This window comes from Dasypus novemcinctus, chromosome 12 (genome assembly GCF_030445035.2).
Source record: "Dasypus novemcinctus isolate mDasNov1 chromosome 12, mDasNov1.1.hap2, whole genome shotgun sequence".
NCBI classification, from domain to species: Eukaryota; Metazoa; Chordata; class Mammalia; order Cingulata; family Dasypodidae; genus Dasypus; species Dasypus novemcinctus.
In genome coordinates this window covers 67648817-67668477 of record NC_080684.1, presented here as the reverse complement: position 1 = coordinate 67668477, position 19661 = coordinate 67648817, and the positions used below count along the sequence as shown (strand labels likewise).

The 19661-nt window shown below is 43.6% G+C and overlaps 1 pseudogene; it reads left to right on the top strand.

Moving 5' to 3' along the window:
• Nucleotides 1–10509: 10509 nt before the first annotated feature.
• Nucleotides 10510–19661, top strand: part of LOC101435100 (protein FAM3C pseudogene) — a 121597-nt pseudogene continuing 112445 nt past the window's right edge.

Genomic DNA, 19661 nt, shown 5'->3' with positions numbered 1-19661 from the left:
AGTTGTTGGTTGTAATGTTCTATGAATGTTAATTAGGACAAAGTTGTTACTATTTAACAAATATTTTATATTCTGACTAGTCTTCCATCAGTTACTGAAAGGTGGTTATTAAGTCTCAACTGTTGCTATGCAATTGTCTATTTATTATTTTAGTATTGTTAGTTTTTTACTTCATTTATTTTGAAGATCTGTTTTCAGGTGCATACATACACTTATGATTATTAAAAATTATCAGAACTAGTAAAAAAATCAGCTAGTTTGCAAGATATAACATAAATATATGAAATTAATTGCAATTATATACAGTAGCAATCAAGAAACTGGAAATGAAATAAACAAAATTCAATTTACAATAGCATTAAAATAATAAAATAGAGTCTTGACAAGACGGCAGCAGATTAAGGAGCTCCAAGACTCAGCTTGTCCAAAAGGTCAGTTAGTAATCTAAACAGAACTACCTAAAGCACCTGTTTGGGGCACCCAGGAAACCAGAAGAGCATCCTGAAACATCCTTGAAAGAGAGGAAGGAGAATACTGCCCATCTGCTGTGAAAATTCATGAGTAGAGCACTCCACACCTCAGAGTCCAATGCTCATCATCCACTGGTAGTGCAAGCCACCTTGGGAGGTATTCTGCAACTGGAGTTAGAAGTTCTATTTCCCAAAAGTGGGGGAGAAAGAGACAGTTGGGCACCAACTTCAGCTACTGATGAGTAAATTCAGATGTCTAAAGTATAATCCTAAGAACAGCTAAAATTTTTACCTTTCCAAGTCAGAAAAAGGATGATAGCCATCATTTTAACTCCATTTTAACCCATATAAGGGGAAGCAGGATTAATTGAAAATCATGTGATGGTACAGACTGGCTTCTTTCCACCCAGACTGGATTGCAGCTCTAGCCTAGGCTCCAGCCCCAGAGAAGAAATTGGGAGGACCTGTGCCAGACTCTACAGGCAACTGCAGGCATTTATGGTTAGCACAGACTGGATAGCCAGACATGTGGGCCCCATCCCTATCCACCCCATGGGATAGGAGGGAAGCTTGTTACCTCAGTCTCTCTGGGTAACTGAAAGCACTTTCAGCCTGCACAGATTGGTTTATTGAGTGCCTCCAATTCCATCTTCATACCCCCACCCCCACTACCTTAGAACAGGAGGAGTCTGGTATTTCTTCAGCCCATCTGGGCAAATGCAGGCACTTTCAGCTTACCTGAGCTGGTTTGTTGAGCACCTTGGATTCCACCTCTATCCGTGTCCTCCCTGTAGAATAGGAGCTGGTGTTTCTGCCTCTCAGAGCAACTGAGGTGATTTGGCCTGCGCAAACTCAACTGTTGGATGCTTGTAGCTCCAGCCCACTCTTAACAGGACAAGAGGGGGTGATGTGACCCCAACTGCTCTGGGTAACTGCAGGTGCTTTTAGCCCACATAGACTGAATAAATCAGAAATATATATCTCTATCCCTTTCCCTAAGTAGGATAGGAGGGGAGCTGTGTTTCTTCAGCCTTTCTGGGCAATGGCAGGCACTTTCAGTGTGCATGGACTGAACTGTTGGGCTCCTATGAATCCATTCCAACCCCCAATAACATAGGAGGATGCTGGTGTTTCCTCAGCCTCTCTGGGCAATGCCACGTGCTTTCAGGGCCTATAGGGACTGAACTGCTTGATGTTTGTTGTTCCATCCTCACACCCCCTAAATGGCAGAAGGGACAGTACTCCCTCAACATCTCAGGGCAACTGCAAGTGTATTTGGTCCACACAGATTAGATTGATGGTTACTGTGGAGGGTCCACCCACAATCTTGACAAGTTAGGAGGGGAGCCACTACTGCATTACTATACCAGGGCAACTGTGGACATTTTGGACCTGCATGGCAGAGATTTCTGACCATACCTACCACTACATCCTTGCTCCAGGCAGGGGGGAGGAGGCATGAAGCGGTATCAAATACAGATGATCTTGGCCTATATGGCTTGGATTACTACACAAGCTGTGGCTCTGTTCCCACCTGTGGCAGAGGAGCAAGCTGAGAGAATCTTCTTCAATTCCTAGACCTACATGTGCACCTTCAACCTCCACAGCTTACAGTACCAACTACATATTTGGTTCTTATTATACAACTGGCAAGAGAGAAAAGGCAAGAAAGGCCTAAACTAAAGAAAGAAACTGTCTCTAGAATAAAAACATCTAGTAAACCAGATGGCTAGACACTAACAAAAAATTAGTGTACATATCAAGCCACAGGAATATATGGCCCAGTCAAATGAAAGAGATAAAACTCTAGATGGCCTAAAGGAGTTGAGACAATTAATCACAGATGTTCAAAAAAGCCTCCTCAACAAATTCAGTGAGATGCTAAAGAGATTAAAGATATTAAGTCACTGAATGAGCACAAAGAAGAATTTGAAAGCATATATAGAAAAATAGCAGATCTCATGAGAATGAAAGGCACAATAAATGAACTAACAAATATACCAGATGCATATAACAGCAGATTTGAGGGGGGAGAAGATGGGATTGATGAGCTTTAAGACACAGCTTCTGAAAGCAAACACTTGAAACAATAGATGAAGAAAAGAATAGAAAAAAATTGTGCAGGGTCTCAGGGAAATAAATGACAAGAGACATGCAAACATACATGCCATGGGTGTCTCAAAGGGAGAAGAGAAAGGAAAAGTGGCAGAAGGAATTTTGAAGAAATAGAGTTAGAAAATTTCTCAACTCTGTTGATGGGCATTGATATCCATGTCCAAGTAGCACATCACACTCTGATCTGAATAAATCTGAATAAACTAATTCTAAGACACATAGTAATCAGAATGTCAAATGTCAAAGACAAAGAGAATTCTAAGAGCAGTAAGAGGAAAGTAATGAATCACATACAAGTGATACACAGTAAGAATAACTACTGATTTCTCATCAGAAACCATGTAAGCAAGAAGGCAGAGGTATGATATTTTTAAAATACTGCAAGAGAAAGACTGCCATCTAAGAATCTTGTATCTGGCAAGATTGTCCTTCAAAAAGGAAGGCAAGTGTAGAATATTCACAGAAAAACAGAAACTGAGAGAGTTTGTAAACAAGAGGCCAACTTTGGAGGAAATACTAAAGGGAGCGCTACAGCCAGAAAATAAAAGACTGGAGAGAGAGGCTAGAAAGAGAGTTTGGAAATGAAGATTATATCAGTAAAATTACCTAAAACTCTGAAGAGAGTGGTTAAAATAAAATATTACAGATAAAATCTAAAGGTTAAAATGCATGAAGTAAGAACTGCCTTTACAGTAATAACACTGAATGGTAATGAATTAAACTCCCCAATCAAAAGACACAGACTGGCACAATGGATAAGAATATATAAGCCATCTATATTACGTCTGCAAGAGACTCATCTGAGACCAAAGATATCAATAGATTAAAAGTGAAAGGCTGGAAAAAGATATTCCATGTGTAAAGCAACCAAAAAAAAAAAAAAAAAAAAGGTGGAGTAGCTATACTTGTATGCAGTAAAATAGCCTTTAAAAGCAAAGTTGTTAGAGACAAGCAAGGATATTGTATATTAATAAAAGGGGCATGTAACCAGGAATAAATAACAAATGTATATGCACCTAAGCATGATGCCCCAAATTCCATGAGGCAAACTGTCAAATCTAAATGGAGAAATAGATGTCTCTACAATAATAGTTGGAGTCTTCAATCCACCACTCTCAGCATTGGAGAGAACATCTGGGCAGAGGATCAATAAAGAAACAGAGAGCTTGAATAATATGATAAATGGGCTAAACTTAATAGACATATACAGAACATTGCAACCCCAAACAGCAAGATATACATTCTTCTCAAGTATTCATGTAACTTTCTCTGGGATAGGCCATATGTTGGGTCAAAAATCTCAATAAATTCAACAATATAAAATTATACAAAGTACTTTTTCTGATCATAATGGAATAAATCTAGAAGTCAACAGGAGGAAAAAGAGAAAATTAACAAATATATGGAGATTAAAAAATACACTCTTAAATAATCAGTAGTCAAAGAAGAAACTGTGAGAGAAATCAATAAATATCTTGAGATGAATGGAAATGGGAACACAACATATCAGAACCTATGAGATGAAGCAAAACAGTGCCAAGAGGGAAATTTATAGCCTTCAATGCTTATATTAAAAAAGAAGAAAGGGCTAAAATCAATGACAACTACACAGCTGGAGGAACTAGAAAAAAAAATCAAACTACTACCAAAGCAAGTAAAAGGAATATAATAACAAAGATTCTGAAATTGTGAATAAAAACAAAAAAGGACATAATTAACAAAGCCAAAAGTTTGTTCTTCAAGAAGATTAACAAAATCAACAAACCCTTAGATAGACTAACGAGGAAAAAAAGAGAGAAGATACAAATAAATAAAATAAAAAATGAAAGTGGAGACATTACTACTGACCCCACGGAAATAGAAAAGGGCATAAGATGATACTATGAACAACTTTTCACCAACAAACTAGACAATGTAGATGAACTGGAAAAATTCCTACGAAGGTGTGAGCAACCTATATTGACCCTGGAAGAAATAGAAAAACTCAACAAACCAATCACAAGAGAGTGAAACAATCCACAAATAACTCCCCAAAATTAATAACCCATGACCTGATGGTTTCACAGGTGAGTTCTATCAAGTACTCAAAGAAGATTTAATACCAATCTTACTAAAGGGTTCCAAAAAATTGAGCAAGAAGGAATGCTACCAAACTCATTCTATGAAGCCTATTGCAGTAATACTTTACCCTAATATTAAAATCAAATAAAGATATTATGAAAAAAAGAAAATTACAGATCCATTTCCCTACAGAATAGGATGCAAAAGTCCTTAACAAAATACTTGCTAAACAAATTCAACAGCACATAAAAGAGCTATTCAGCATGATCAAGTGGTTTTTTTTTTTTACCAGTCATGCAAGCATTGTTCAACACAAAAATATCAGTGTGATATGCTACATCAATAAATCAGAAGAAGACACAGAGAACAAACAACTGGGGTGTGGGGTAAGGGGAGAGAAATAAATAAATATGTCGCAGTGTGGGCTCGCCCAGAGGGCCGCTGCAGGGGCGGTGTGGGCTCGGGCGGAGGGCTGCAACACATGAAGGGGCCTTCCGAGAAGGCACTCCGGGGCCAGCAAGGTGCGGAGGATGTGCGGTAGGAAGAAGACTACTGAGGAGACCAGGATCTGTGCGCAAGTCTGATTTATTCAGGAAGTACAGCAGTTAATATAGGGCGAAGACGGGGGAGGGGCAGGGGGCATGGCCGGGGGGTGGCAGACGGCTGATAGGTTCGTGCAGGGGTGCATCACTGGTTGCGGGCAGAAGACGGGGTAGCCAGGGTTCTCGGCGGCAGCGAGGCGGGGCTGTCATGGCGCGGCGGTGGCCCTCGGGGGAGAGGAGGGGTTAGGCCACCGAGGGGGAAGCAGGTGCAGCTGGGCAGAGGGGCGGGCAGTACGCCCAAATGCCAAGCGGAGGGCCTTAACGCCCGTTCCCGCCACCCGGGTCCGACTCGCACCGGCGCCTGGAGACGAGCCGACCCTTGCTGTCGCCACGCTCCCACACGGTGCCACCCTACATTTCCCCCTTTTCTTTTATTAAGCGCCAAAGAAGGTGGAAGAGGAAGGGCCAGCGCTCATTTTGTTGGGGGGGGCCTCGCCAGGCAGCGCGTTCGAGAAGCCTGTCTTGGGGGGGGTGAAGGTGGGTGGCGGCGGCTGCCGGGCCCTTTCAGCTTGGGCTAGGTGGAGTAGCCGCAGAACTTGTTGGCAGAGAGAGTTGGGCTCGGCATTCAGGGTCATCATGGCCATCCGAGGGGTGAGGTGTCGCTGGTGACGTTTCTCTCTCCAGGTCAGGCGGTTCGGCGGTGGCAGGCCGGATGAGGCATCCTGGGATCCAGATGGGCTGGGCAGCGTCATCTGGAAAGACACAAGCAAAACCCCTTCCCTGGGCAAGGAGGGGGGCAGGCCCTGACCAGATGTTAGTCTTGGGGTCTTTCCACTGAACAAGGGGGACCTGTGTGGGCCAGTAGGACGGGCCCCAATGAGCATGTACTGGGGAAAGGCCATCCTCATCAAAGCAGAGGAGGTTGTGGTGGATTAAGGCAGAGGGGACAATTTCTCCAGGTGTGTGGCGGGGATGGTTGCTCCTTTCCTTTTGAATAAGATGCTTGAGGAAGAGATGAGTGCGTTCAACCATACCTTGACCTTGGGGGTTGAACGGAATTCCAAAGTGATGAGTGATGTTGTATAGCCTCAGGAACGTGGCGAAGGAAGCGCTGCGATATGCTGGTCCATTGTCGGTTTTCAGGTCCCATGGGACTCCCATGAAGAGGATGGATTGTCTGAGGGCCTGAATGCAGTGCTTGGCTGTTTCTCCTGGGAGGGGAACGGCATAGCACAGGTGGGAGAAGGTGTCGATGGCCACATGGAGATACTTGAGCCTGCCGAACTGGGGCACGTGGGTGACGTCCATTTGCCATCGGGCATTGGGGCGTAGCCTGCACGGATTACCTCCTTGTGGCTGTAGCGGCCCAAGGGGCAGAAGGGGTGCACAGGTTTGGCAGCATCTGACCATGTGCTTGCAAGCCTGGATGGAAAGTTCCGGGAACAACTTGTGAAGGCTCCTGGCAGAGAAGTGAAATCGAGAGTGGAGTAGCTTGGCTTGGTTGAGGAGGTCACCAGGTGGAGGGGCGGGCGGTCAGCCTCCCGAGCGCTCTACTGAGGCTGGGAGGGCTTGGACGGCTTGATCGGCGAGGTTATTGCCGGCGGCGATAGATCCAGGAAGGCCAGAATGGCTCCTCACATGGGTGATGTACCAGGGCGCCGTGCGGTTTTCCAAGAGACTCTGGAGAGTTCGGAGTGCTTGGTCGATAGGCCTTTTGGCAGGAAAAAACGTGGCGAAAGCCAAGACTTGGCAGACTTGCAAGGTGTACAGGCTGTCAGTGAAGATGTTGAGGGGTCTGTCGGGACAGGCACGGAGAGCTAGGACGATGGCTTGGAGCTCTCCTACCTGGACAGAGTTCACGTTGATGTGGATGAGTATTTGAGGCTCTGACGTACCAGGCGAGTAGATGACAGCTGCGAACTTGTGCTTGGAGGCGTCAGTGAAGGCGGTGGTGGCATGTGGGTAGGGGCGGCAAGACGGGAAGGGGTGGTGCGGCGGAGGGATGAAGGATAACTGGGAGATGCCTGAAGCAGCCAATGGCTGGGGTAGTGGTTGTCAAATTCGCCATGGAAGAGTTCCGCAAGGACTTGCATGTCTGGACTGGACAGAAGCAGCGCGGTGGTTTTCTTGGCATCAAGCGGCCACACAATGGTGTCAGGGGGAGTACCATATGTGTGGGTGCATCGCCGGACGAGGTCAATGGCCAAGGAGATCCAGAGGGTGACTTGCAGGCCGATTTTTCTGAGCTTGCTTTTGGCGGTATGGAGCCAGAGAAGGGGCCCCTTCTGCCAGAGGAGCCCGGTGGGTGTACCCATGGTAGGCAGGATCAGCGCCAAGATGGCTCAGTTGGGGTTGTGACGCTGCAGTTGGCATTCTCGCAGGGCATCATTGACAGCTCGGATGGCCTCCTGCGCAGCTGAGGTAATAGCGATTTTCTTTGTTACGGCCTGCGGAGGGTCTTGGTCGGTTTGCAGGAGGGCGAAGAGGGGTTGTAGTTGAGCGGTGGTGATCAGGAGAGCCGAACGGAGCCAATTGATGTGCCCACAGATTTGCTGTAGCTCTGTCAGAGATAGCTTCTGCGGAATGGCCAGTTGGGGGGCCGCAGGCATGATGGTGTTGTGGATGTTGAAGCCTAGAAAGGTGAAGGGGAGCTCCATGCGTACCTTTTCTTGTTGGACTTGTAGGCCAAGGTCATTGAGATGGTGCAGTAATGCCGTGATGATGGCTTGGAGGCCTCCAGGGGTTTCATGCACCACGAGAAGGTCGTCCATGTAATGAACAATGTATGCAAAGTTCTTTAATGGCTGAATTGCCTAATTGACATAAAGCTGGCAGATGGCCGGGCTGTTTTGCATTCCTTGCGGGAGGACTCGCCATTGGTAACGCTCAGCTACTTCTTGGTGATTGGTGCACGGGAGCGTGAAGGCGAATTTTGGACGGTCTTTTGGGTGCAGTGGAATGAAGAAGAAACAGTCCTTGATGTCGATGGTGGCGGTGCACCAGTGTCTAGGTATAGCCGTGGGGTGGGGGCACCCCGTTTGGGGGGAGCCCATTGGGCGGATGTGCTTGTTGATCTCACGCAGGTCGTGGAGGAGCCGGTACTTGCCTGACTTCTTCTGAATGACGAAGACGGGTGAGTTGTACGGATTGGTGGATGGCTCAATGTGTCCTGCGTCGAGCTGGTCATAGACAAGAGCTCGGAGAACTAACAGTTTCTGGGATGAGATGGGCCACTGCTCCACCCAAATGGGCTCCTCGGTATCCCATTCAAGAGGAGTGGGTGCTGGAGGTGTAATGCGAGCAGTGGCGTATATCATTGGGGGGGAGCCATGGATAGAATGGCTCCGCAGTTCGAGAGGACATCCCGGCCCCAGAGGATATTGTCGATGCCGGGCAGGACAAGGGGGCGGAAGGTGCCTTGGCGGCCTTCCTTGTCCTTCCAAATAAGATCTCGGCTGGTTTGGAATGAGGGAGCTGTTCTGGTGGCTCCAATGACGCGGGGGCCTGGGAGCACACCCCAGTTGTGTGCGGCTGTTTCTGGGAAGCAGGATATTTCTGCCCCGGTGTCAAGGATTCCCTCGAACCTTTGGCCTTCAACCCCTAACTCCATTATTGGTTTCTTGGGTCCCAGTGGAACGGTCCACATTACGGCAGGGGGTGGTGGCGTGGGTGAGCAGCCTCTTGCTGGCGGGGCTGAGGCCTGCCCCCTCTCGCATTTAAAGGCTGTCATTGGCTGTTGGCGGTGCGGCAGTCACGGGCCCAATGGTATCCTTTGCCGCAGCGGGGACATGGGGTGGGAGGCGCGCGTGGTCTGGCTCCTCCGGTGTCTCGAGGCATGTTCGTGGATGGTCGTGGTCGGGCGGCATGAGGGCATTCGCGGGCAAAATGTCCGGTTTCTCCGCATTTGAAGCAGTCGGAGGAGAGGGACATGGCCGTGGCTATGGCCTGAGCCAGCGTGGTGGCCTGCGGGTCTATGTGGGAGCAGGCCAGGATCCAGTCGTGTACTCCCCTTTCCTTCATTGGTAGGATGGCTTGTCGGCAGGCATTGGTGGCCCCTTCCAGAATGAGTTCCCGGGCAAGGGCTTGTTGCGCACGCTCGCCAGGGACCTTGCGCTTGCAGGCCTCCTGAACCCGGGATACGAAGTCGGCGAAGTCTTCGTCTTTTCGTTGGACTAGCTTGGCAAGTGGCTCAGGTCTGGTGGCGGAGCAGCTGCGGAAAGCGCGGAAAGCCAGCTCGCGAAGTTGGAGCCAGAACTCGGGGGGCGGCGTTGTGATATTGGGCTGGATTGGCGAATTGGCCCATGCCTGTGTAAGCGTCCGGGGGATGGCGAGCTCCGACATGGGTGTTGTGTGCCACTTGCTTTTCTGCCTCTGATGTAAAGTGAGCATGCCAGCCGATGAATTGGCTGGGGGTTAGAATGGCCCAAGTGAGGGAAACCCAGTCATATGGAACTGCGAGCTGAGTGCTAAGCTCCTCAAGCAAATGTTGGGCGTACGGGCTACCGAGGCCATCCTCTTTAACAGCCTTGCGGAGGTTTTTTATTTCGTCGGCTGTAAAGGGGTACCAATCCTGTGGACGGTGCCGTGAGGGGGTGGCATTCAGCGGATATAAGAGTGGCGTCTGATGCACAGGGACCTCTGCCCGTGGGGGCCAAGTACCCATGGGCCCTCTGGCGGATGAGGGATCCGCGGCGGGGGGTGCCCAGTGGGTGGGGCAAGAACGTGGCTTGTCCCAAGATGGCGGACTGCCCCAGGGGGTAGGCGGCTTGTAAGATGGCGGCCGCTCCTTTTCCAGCGGGGGCCAAGATGGCGCCGTGGCCAGAGGGGGCGGGTATAGGGGGAGGGACTTCCCTTTATCCTCCCAAGAAGAAGGCGGAAGTTCGCCATCTTGGGGCGAGGTAGGCGCGTCTGGTTTGGGCGGGCAAGAGTCCAGGGCATTGTTGAGGCAGCTGGACAAGGACTCGGTGTCAGAATCACTGTCTGACTGAGACCCCTCTCCCTTGCTCTTACCGCAGGTGCAGTGGAAAGCGCCCCAATTGACGGGGGTGCCCTGGAGGCATGAGCGAATGGCGATGAGCGTGGGGAGAATGCTGGGGGGAAAACGCTTGTTCTCATACTCCATAGCCGCCGTGACATGGTCAATGAGGTTAGTGTACATGTCTGGGTCCCACAGCTGGCAAGTGGAGAGCCAGGGGTTGAAAGGCAGCAAAAGGTCCCAGTACGTTTGGAGCTGCTTTACTGAAACATTCATATGATTGGTGTCTAAAAGGCCAGCAAGGGCCCTAACCTGAGGCGCCTGGCGGGAGGAAAGACGGCCGCCCATGGTGCCGACGGCGGGGCCTAGCGAAGACGGGGGTCCTTACCTTGCGGGCAAGGTGTGTGGGGGTCCGGCCGGGAAGTTGTTGCCCCCACGCCAAATGTCGCAGTGTGGGCTCGCCTGGAGGGCCGCTGCAGGGGCGGTGTGGGCTCGGGCAGAGGGCTGCAACACACAGAGGGGCCTTCCGAGAAGGCGCTCCGGGGCCAGCAAGGTGCGGAGGATGTGCGGTAGGAAGAAGACTACCGAGGAGACCAGGATCTGTGCGCAAGTCTGATTTATTCAGGAAGTACAGTGGTTAATATAGGGCGAAGACAGGGGAGGGGCAGGGGGCATGGCCGGGCGGCGGCAGACAGCTGATAGGTTCGTGCAGGGGTGCATCACTGGTTGCGGGCAGAAGACGGGGTAGCCAGGGTTCTCGGCGGCAGTGAGGCGGGGCTGTCATGGCGCGGCAGTGGCCCTCGGGGGAGAGGTGGGGTTAGGCCACCGAGGGGGAAGCAGGTGCAGCTGGGCAGAGGGGCGGGCAGTACGCCCGAACCCCAAGCGGAGGGCCTTAACGCCCGTTCCCGCCACCCGGGTCCGACTCGCACCGGCGCCTGGAGATGAGCCGACCCTTGCTGTCGCCGCACTCCCACACGGTGCCACCCTACATAAATAATCTTTAAAAAAATAAATAAATCAGAAGAAAAATCACATGATCCTATTGATGATGCAGAAAAGGGATTTGACCAAATATGGCATCCTTTCTTGATAAAAATATTATGAAAGTTAGGAATTGAAGGAAACTGTCTCAATATGATAAAGGCCATATATGAGAAATCCACATCTAACATTGTACTCAATGTAAAAGACTGAAAGGTTTCCCCTTGAGATTAGGAACAAGACAAGATGCCCACTGTCACTCATGTTGTTTGATATAGTGCTAGAAGTTCTCTCTAGAAAAATCAGACAAGAAAAGAACATAAAAGGCATCTAAATCAGAAAGGAAGAGGTAAAACTTTTGCTATTTGCAGAGGATGTGATCCTCTCCCTAGAAAGTCCTAAAAATCTACAATAAAGCTGCTAGAGCTAATATAAGATTACAGTATAGTGTCAGGATACAAAATCAATATGCAGAATCAGTTGTATTTCTATACACTAATATTGCACAATCTGATGAGGAAGTCAGGAAAAAAATCCTATTTACAATAATGGCTGAAAGAATATTTTGGAATAAACTTAACCAAAGTTGTAAAACACCTTTATTCAGAAAACTACAATATATTGCTAAAAGGAATTTTAAAAGGCTTAAATAATTGGAAGAAGACTCCATGCTCATGAATTGGAAGACTAAATATCATTAAGATGTCAATTCTACCTAAATTGAAATGCAGATGCAATGCAATTCTGATAAAAATTCCACCAATGTTTTTTAAACAAATGGAAAACACAGTTACCAAATTTATTTGGAAGGGTAAGAGGTCCCAAATAGCCAAAAAAAGAGGGAGAAAATTTGGAGGACTATAATTTCTGGACCTAAGTCATAGTACCAAAGTAAAATTGTAAAAGCAGCATTGTACCTGCATAAAGATAGATACATAGACAAATGGAACAGAACAGATGGTTCAGAAGAAGGTCCTCACATATATGGTCAGGTGATTTTATTTTTTTTACTTTTAAAAAAATTTATTGAAGTATATCACTCATACATAAACGTACATAAACAATAAGTGTATGGTAATAGTTGTGAACTTACAAAACAAACATATATAACATTATACAGGACTCTCATAACTCACCCTAACACCAATACCTTTCATTATTTTTAAACCTTTTTAAGTAATGATTAAAGAGCATTGTCAAAATATCACTACTAACAAAAGTATTTTCCCCAACCAACCCTAATACTATTATCTTTCCAACAGTTATATAAGAACATACATAAACAGTAAGTGTATATAGTACAAGTTGTGAACTTACAAAGCAAACATGCATAACATCATACAGGGGTCTCATATATCAACCCTCCACCAACACCTTGCATTGTCATGAGAAATTTGCTACAAATTATGAAAGAATATTGTCAAAAACCTTACTACTAATTATAGTCTTTATCTTACATTTGTTGTATTTTTCCCTCAATCACCCTATTATTATTTTTAAAATATATTTTTTTATGACAGAAGTTGTAAAATTATAAAACAATCATGCACCTATGCAGAATTTCCAAACAACACCCCTCTATTAACAGACCACACTGTGGTGTGTCATTTGCTACAAATAAAATAATATCATCTGATTATTACCATGTCCATAGTGTACGTTTGGCACACATTTTCCATACTGCCTCATTATCAACTCAGTACATCCTTGGCATGGATGCAAGAATATTATGTTACTGATAACCAGTCCATAGGTCACTCCAGTTGTATTTTTCCCAAGTTTCTCCACATTCCCATCACCTGCAGTAGTGATGTACATGTGCTCTAGCTCACAAAGGACACTCTTGCATCTGTACCATCAACCACAATTTTCATCCACCTCTTGGTTTACTGTGCTATTCAGTTCCTAGATTCTGTCTAGCATTCTGTCAATTGGCATTTACATACCTAGACTACCATTTTCAGCCACACCCCCATTACTCACTACTTGTTCCATTCACTCTACACATTTCCACATGTTTACAGTAAAGCTATTTAAAAAGTCTACATACATTAAACATCAGTAGTTCATCTCAGTCTTCCTCTTATCTCCTTTAAGAATCCACTGTCTACCATCAGGTCTTGAGGATGTTTTCCTACAATTTCTTCTAGAAGCTTTACAGTTCTTTGTTTTATTTTTATGTTTTTGATACATTTTGAGTTAATTTTTGGTTAAGGTGTGAGATAGGAGTCCTCTTTTCTTCCTTTGGCTATGGTTCTTTCAGTACAATTTGTTGAGTGGACTGTTCTGCCTGAATTGTGTGGATTTGACAGGCTAGTAAAAAATCACTTGACCATACATGTGAAGGTCTCTTTCAGAACCATTAATTTGGTTCCATTGGTCTATGTCTCTGTCCTTATTCCAGTACCATGCTGTTTTTATCACTATAGCTAGGTAATATGATTTAAAGTTTGGAGATGAGGGTTTGGTTTTTCATTTTAAGATGTTTCTGGCCATTCAGGAACCCTTACCCTTCCAAATAAATTGGATAATTATGTTTTCAATTTTAAAAAATGCTGGTGGAATTTTTTTATCAGGATTGCATTGAATCTGTATATAAATTTGAGTAGAATTGACATCTTAGTGATATTTAGTCTTGCAAACTGTAAGCATGGAATACTCTTCAAGTTATTTAGGCTTTTTAAAATTTCTTTTAACATTGAGTTGCAGTTTTCTGAATACAAGTGCTTTACATCATTGGTTAAGTTTATAGCTGACTATTTGAGTTTTATCTGTCATATTTTATTTTCACCACTCTTTTGACATTTTCAGTTACTTACATTGATAAAATCTTCATTTCTAAACTCTCTTCCAGGCTTTTCTCTCATGTCTTTTCTTTTCGGGCTCTAGCACACCCTTTAATATTTCCTGAAAATCTGGTCTCTTGGTTAGAAATTCTCTCAGTTTCTGTTTATCCGTGAATATTCTAATCCCACCCTCATTTTTGAAAGACAATCTTGCCAGAGTAAGTTTCTTGGCTGGAAGTTTTCCTTCTATAATATCTTAAATATATTAGAAGACACTGTTGTCTTCTTGCATTCATGGTTTCTGGTGAAAAATCAGCACTTAATCTTATTGTGTATCCCTCATATGTTATGCATTGTTTTTCTCTTGTTGTTCTTGGAATTCTCTCTTTGTCTTTGGCCTTTGGCTTTCTGATTAGTATGTGACTCAGAGTTGGTCTATTTGGACTTTTTTGGCTGGGACTACATTGTGCTTCTTGGACATGGGTATCTATGTCCTTCAATAAGGTTGGGAAATTTTCTACCATTATTTCTTCAGATATTCCTTCTGCCCCTTTTCCCTTCTCTTTTCCTTCTGGGACACCCATGACACATACTGTTGCATGCCTTTTGCTGTTATTTAGCTCCCTGAGGCCTTGTTCATTTTCTTTTTCTTTCTTTTCTTCATCTGTTCTTTTGTATGTCAGTTTTAGAGGTCATTTCTTCAAGCCCACCAGTCCTTTCTTCTGCCTCCTCAAATCTGCTATTATATGATTCCAATGTTTTTTTAAATTATTTTTATGGTATTTTAAAATTAATTAATTTTTAATTATATTTTTTGAAGATACATAGATCACAAAAAATGTTACATTAAAATATATGAGGTTCCCATATAACCCACACCCCACACCCCCACTCCTCCCACATCAACAACCCCTTTCATCATTGTGGCACATTCATTGCATTTGGTGAATACATTTTGGAGCACTGCTTCACTGCATGAATAATAGTTTACACTGTAGTTTACACTCTTCCCCAGTACATTCAGTGGGGTGTGTCAGGATATATAATGTCCAGCATCTGTCCCTGCAATATCATTTAGAACAACTCCCAGTCCAAAAAATGCCCCCACATCTATCTGATCTTCCAATCCCTGTCCTCAGCAACTACCATGGCTACTTTCTCCACATCAGTGGCACACTTTCTTCTATTACTAGTTGCAATAGTTCCATAGTAGAATACCAGTGAGTCCACCCTAATCCATATTATATTCCTCCATCCTGTGGACCCTGAGGTGGTGCTGAAGCCTATCCTAGGGTTACAGGCCAATCTGGGTGAAAGAAACCATTTCCTACCATCACTGTGATTTTTGGTCAGCCAACCTTCTGCCCTTGCTGGGAGCAGAGTCAAAATGTCAGCTACCAGCCTCTTTCTGACTTGGAGAGTTTCAAACTTTTGCTGTTCTTAGGGTTATATTTTAGCCAGCTGAGTTTACCAATCAGTGGCTGAAATTGGTGAACAAATGTCTCTTCCTCCCCCATTTTTTTGGGATGTAGATTTTCCAATTCCTTGGCATGGAGTGTTCTACTTATGAATCTTCTCTGCAGATGGGCAGCCTCCTCCTACCATTCTTCAAGGATGTTACAGGATGCTCATCTGTTCTCCTAGAGCCCCAAAGCAGGTGCTCTACATAGATCTGGGTGATTACTAGTGCCTCACTCCACAAACTGACTCTAGGAACTCCTTACTCTGTGGCCATCTTGCTGGCTGTCTGAAAACTAGATTACTTTTATATTGCTGGTGGCAATGTGAAGTGGTACAGCTATTTTGCAAATCAGTTTGGCAGTTCCTTAAAAACTATATGTAAAACCATAAGATCTTGTATTTACTCTCATGGGTATTTATCAGAGTGATAAAATCTTGCATTTAAGAAAGTATAGTACAGGTAACCAGGTGTAAGAGGGGAGGTGGGGAAGAATGGGGAGTTAATAAATAATGGGTGCATGGTTTTATTGGGGGGTGATGGGAGAATTCTGGTGGCATATGGGTGTTACCTTAGCCCAATGTTCTTGGGATTGATTCCACAGATTTGCATATTTGGAAACATATGAAATGGGAAAGTTCATGTTGTATGTATCTTTCCTTAATTAAAAAAAATAGACCAAAGAGACAAAAATGGCTATATGCAATATAGGATACTGTACTGGATTTAATAATGAGGAAAAAATGCCCAAAATGATGTTATTAGGATAATTGGAGTATAAGAATGAAAGTTTTATATCAATGTGAAATTTCTCACTGTTCTCAGAAAATGTTCATGGAAATATTAAATATTAAAGAAAAATGATGTATTAAAAACTACTTTCAAATGTTAAAACTTTGATAGATGGATAGATAAAAAGGAGATGCTAAGTGTGACAAAATATTAAAAGCTGGTGGATTGCATACCTGGGTGGAAGGTGTATTGGCGTTCTCTAAGGGTTTTATATTTTTACATTTGTCATATTAGTTTGAAATTAATTGAAAATAAAAATTATACATGAAAATAATAATAAATACCCCAAGTACAAGTGCAAAGACCAGTGAAGAAGTATGGTCCAATATGAGCTCTTGATACTGATGACTATGCTTATGAGCTTCTGTGCTTGAAATTTCAACTAGGCTAAGACCTACAGGGTGCCTAAGAGTTATCTTCTGAGAGCTTCCATGTTGCTCAAATGTGGTCAGTCTCTAAGCCAAACTCAGTGTGTAAATGCATTACCTTCCCTTCAGCATGGGACATGACTCCCAAAGATGAGCCTCCCTGGGGCCGAGAGATTACCACCTGTCACTAACTGGTGATGTAACTAGAAAAATACCTTGAATAAAAGGGGGAAATGGTAAAGACAAATGAGTTTATATGGCTAAGAGTCTTCAAAAAAGAGCTGGGAGGTCATCAGAGGGGTCACACTTACACACGCCTCAGCAGGATCCCAGAGAGAGCCAAAGTAAATATAATCCCAGGTATTGGTGCTCTGAGGGCTATAGAGACTCACAGTTTCTACAGTCATGATGGATGGCTCTGGAGTTCAGCCTTTTCAGTGGACCCTACTTTGGAATTTGTGTTCCTGAGTGTGATGGAGTTGGACTGAGATGTGACCTTGCTACACATGCCTCTTCTGTCACTTACTGAACCTGTGGTTGAAGCTTGGGTTGATGTTCAGGAAACTTGAATCTCTGAACTGGTCATCTTCCAGCTGGGCCCTGAGCCTCAGCACATTTGTAACTCCTACTCTCTGGCTCATTGGTCTTATCCAGGTCAGCAATGGGGAGGTGAAGATGGTCAACCACCCCACCAGGGAACTGAGAATGCCTATAGCTGCAAGCAGGAGAGTCATATCCATCAACATGTGGGATATAAACTCCTTTCACTTTAGAAGTGGAGTGGACATAAGCATCCCAGGGTCCACTGGAAGAAGGAATAAAATATGGATTAGGGTGGACTTACTGGCATTCTACTATAGAAAAATTGTAACTAGCAATGGAAGAAATTGTATCATTCGTGTGGAGATAGTGGCCATAGTAGTTACCAAGGGCAGGGAGAGGGAAGAAGAGATGTGATGTGGGGCATTTTTGGGACTTGGAGTTGTCCTAAACGATACTGCAGGGATAGGTGCCTGACATTATATATACTGCCATATCCCACTGAATGGACTGGGGGAGAGTGTAAACTACATTGTAAAGTATTATCCATGCAATGCAGTAGTGCTCCAAAATGTATTCACCAAATTCAATGAATGTGCCGCAATGATGAAAGATGTTGTTAATGTGGGAGGAGGGGGGTGGGGTGGGTGTGGGGTATATGGAACCGCTTATATTTTTTAATGTAACATTTTTTTGTGATCTATGCATCTTCAAAAAATATAATTAAAAATATAAAACATCCAGAAGAATATGTAGGGATACATCTTCAAAAATAATAAAACATTTACAATAAATTTAGTAAAATAGGTAAAAAATATTCTCTGAAAACTGCAACATATAAGAATAGGGTACATTAATGCACTCAATTCATATTAAGCCTATTTTGAAGAGTAGAACCTAAATAGGTAGTTTTAATATAAACTTAAGCATAAATGCAGAAAAGTAAAAATACTTCTATTTTCCTTCTAACTAAAAACTCATTATAAAAACATATTTATTCTCATTAATATTTCTCTCTAATTCTTGTAATAATTTCTTCAAGATCTGAATCTGAAATTGATTCCTTAATTCCCCTCTAAACCACATCTCATGGATAAGAAATTGTTGGATTCTGCCTTCAATTTTCTAAGCATTATCATTAATCAATTTCTTAATTCAAATGTAAATATGGATTTAGAATTTCATATCATTGTGTTTTCATGATAGAGTACAAAATGCTATTTTTTTTCAGTAATTTAACTTTATTACTTTAGTATAGGAAATACTGCTACTTTTAAATAACTCAATGTTTGAGGAAAGCTAGTGCCCCAGTATCGGTTTCTAAAACCATTGTATTATAAAAGGAACCAGTGCTCCTTGGAGAAATGGCTGATTCTAGAATGGTGGCAGGAAATATACAACTAGAGCTTGGAGTACTCTGTAGTGCTAGAAAGTAAGTATGTGCATACACACAGAAAAATACAATGACTGGAGTGTCCCAAAGTGACACACAATCTGATTAAAAAGTCCTAATGGCCAAAGATGGAATATTTTGAGTACTAAAATAAACAAAGTAGTACTGGTTTATAACTCAAAGTATAAAATAAACATGCATGACTCATACTGATATAAATAAATGATTTTTAAAAACAAGTGGGTGAGAAGAGATAAATCTCCATGCTATAGAATTTTTTAAAAATGCTGTTACTGTGCCCACAATGGAGGAGTACATAACTCCCCATTCTTTAAGTGCATGCTACATATAGTGACTTTTTTTCTTACAGTACGTTATGGAAAGAAGGCTAAGAAAGAGTAACTTCACAGTGGATAGATGTGGCAAACACTATCCTGTCAGGTGATCCAGCTTAACATCAATAGTAATGAATCACATAGATAGAAGGCATCCTTGGTATGATGTGAGGAAAATGGCACTTTACCTTTGTGATATCTTCCCAAAACCCATTACTCTAGTTCAATCATCAGAAAAAATCAGACAAATTTCAACTGAAGGACATACTACAAAATACCTTATCACACAGCAAAACTGTCTAGATGATCAAAATCATAGGAATTCTGAGAAACTAAGCCTAGAGAAGCCTAAAGATCGTATCTAAAACTACTCTAAAATAAAAGGTTTATTTTAACTAATTGTCCACCTGCATAGTCTAACATAAGCACTTCATATTTTGAAGACATTGACATAGAAATACAATTTTTGAACTGCTACTTGCTAGAATTTTTTAAAAATCTAAATTAACATCCTGAAAAGTGTTTCCAAGATTTAACGGATGGAGTGATCATTTAGAGATATTTCTTTAAATATTTATTCTTTTACTATTTTCAGATGTTGTTCAAAGGTTTGTGTTATATCATAAAATATACAGTTAAAACCACTACCTCATGAAGCTCAATTTTTTTTTTAAAGATTTATTTTTATTTATTTAATTCCCCTCCCCCGGTTGTCTGTTCTCTGTGTCTATTTGCTGCATCTTGTTTCTTTGTCCGCTTCTGTTGTCATCAGCGGCACGGGAAGTGTGGGCGGTGCCATTCCTGGGCAGGCTGCACTTTCTTTCACGCTGGGCGGCTCACCTTA